The sequence below is a fragment of the Phalangium opilio genome, unplaced genomic scaffold (genome assembly GCF_054372755.1).
Source record: "Phalangium opilio isolate 3A_F unplaced genomic scaffold, DU_Popi_V2 ptg001170l_1, whole genome shotgun sequence".
In the NCBI taxonomy this organism is placed as follows: Eukaryota; Metazoa; Arthropoda; class Arachnida; order Opiliones; family Phalangiidae; genus Phalangium; species Phalangium opilio.
In genome coordinates, this window is record NW_028324255.1 from 5,993,145 (window position 1) to 5,995,196 (window position 2,052).

Genomic DNA, 2,052 nt, shown 5'->3' on the forward strand with positions numbered 1-2,052 from the left:
AATAAATGGTCGTCAGGTATTGTGGAAAAACATTGGCTTTCTACGTTACATTTGAGATCCCACATCACCCCTCCCGGGTGGGCTCGAACCACCAACCTATTGGTTAACAACCGAACGCGCTAACCATTGCGCCACGGAAGCCCAAAAACTAAATGTTCGTCAGGTATTGTGGAAAAACTTTGGTTTTCTACGTTACATGTGAGATCCCACAACACCGCTCCCGGGTGGGCTCAAACCACCAACCTATTGGTTAACAGCTGAACGCGCTAACCATTGCGCCACGGAAGCCCAAAAATTAAATGCTCGTCAGGTATTGTGTAAAAACCTTGAATTTTTACGTCACATCTGAGACCTCACAACACCGCTCCCGGATGGGCTCGAACCACCAACCTATTGGTTAACAGCCGAACGCGCTAACCATTGAGCCACGCAAGCTCCCAGCCGAACGCGCTAACCATTGCGCCACGGAAGCACAAAAGGTAAATGCTCGTCAGGTATTGTGTAAAAACCTTGACTTTTTACGTCACATCTGAGACCTCACAACACCGCTCCCGGATGGGCTCGAACCACCAACCTATTGGTTAACAGCCGAACGCGCTAACCATTGCGCCACGGAAGCCCAAAAGTTAAATGCTCGTTAGGTATTGTGTAAAAACCTTGGATTTTTACGTCACATCTGAGACCTCACAACACCGCTCCCGGATGGGCTCGAACCACCAACCTATTGGTTAACAGCCGAACGCGCTAACCATTGCGCCACGGAAGCCTAAAAGTTAAATGCTCGTCAGGTATTATGTAAAAACCTTGAATTTTTACGTCACATCTGAGACCTCACAACACCGCTCCCGGATGGGGTCGAACCACCAACCTATTGGTTAACAGCCGAACGCGCTAACTATTGCGCCACGGAAGCCCAAAAATTAAATGGTCGTCAGGTATTGTGGAAAAACTTTGGCTTTCTACGTTACATTTGAGATCACACAACACCGCTCCCGGATGGGCTCGAACCACCAACCTATTGGTTAACAGCCGAACGCGCTAACCATTGATCCACGGAAGCTCAGAAATTAAATGGTTGTCAGGTATTGTGGAAAAACTTTGGCTTTCTACGTTACATTTGAGACCCCAAAACACCTTTCCCGGGTGGGCTCGAACCACCAACCTTTCGATTAACAGCTGAACGCGCTAACCATTGCGCCACGGAAGCCCAAAAATTAAATGCTCGTCAGGTATTGTGTAAAAACCTTGACTTTTTACGTCACATCTGAGACCTCACAACACCGCTCCCGGATGGGGTCGAACCACCAACCTATTGGTTCACAGCCGAACGCGCTAACCATTGCGCCACGGAAGCCCAAAAATTAAATGGTCGTTATTTATTGTGCAAAAACTTTGGCTTTCTACGTTACATTTGAGATCCCACAACACCGCTCCCGGATGGGCTCGAACCACCAACCTAATGGTTAACAGCCGAACGTGCTAACCATTGCGCCACGGAAGCCCAAAAATTAAATGGTCGTCAGGTATTGTGGAAAAACTTTGGCTTTCTACGTTACATTTGAGATCACACAACACCGCTCCCGGGTGGGCTCGAACCACCAACCTATTGGTTAACAGCCGAACGCGCTAACCATTGCGCCACGGAAGCCAAGAAATTAAAAGGTTGTCAGGTATTGTGGAAAAGTTTTGACTTTTCACGCTACGTCTGAGACCCCACAACACCTCTCTCGGGTGGGCTCGAACCACCAACCTTTTGAATAACAGCTGAGCGCGCTAACCATTGCGCCACGGAAGCCCAAAAATTAAATGTTCGTCAGGTATTTTGGAAAAACTCTGACATTTTACGTTACATCTGAGACGTCACAACACCGCTCCAGGGAGGGCTCAAACAACCAGTCTTCTGAATTGCAGCTGAACGCGCTAACCATTGCGCCACGGAAGCCCATAAATTAAATGGTCGTCAGGTATTGTGGAAAAACCTTGACTTTTTACGTTACATCTGAGACCTCACAACACCGCTCCCAGATGGGCTCGAACCACCAACCTTTCAGT

General features: G+C 48.2%; 1 non-coding gene across 1 annotated transcript; it reads right to left on the reverse strand.

Moving 5' to 3' along the window:
- Positions 1–1,281: 1,281 nt before the first annotated feature.
- TRNAH-GUG (transfer RNA histidin (anticodon GUG)) lies at positions 1,282–1,354 on the reverse strand. The gene has a single exon. It is a non-coding gene; the product is annotated as a tRNA-His (tRNA).
- Positions 1,355–2,052: the final 698 nt, after the last annotated feature.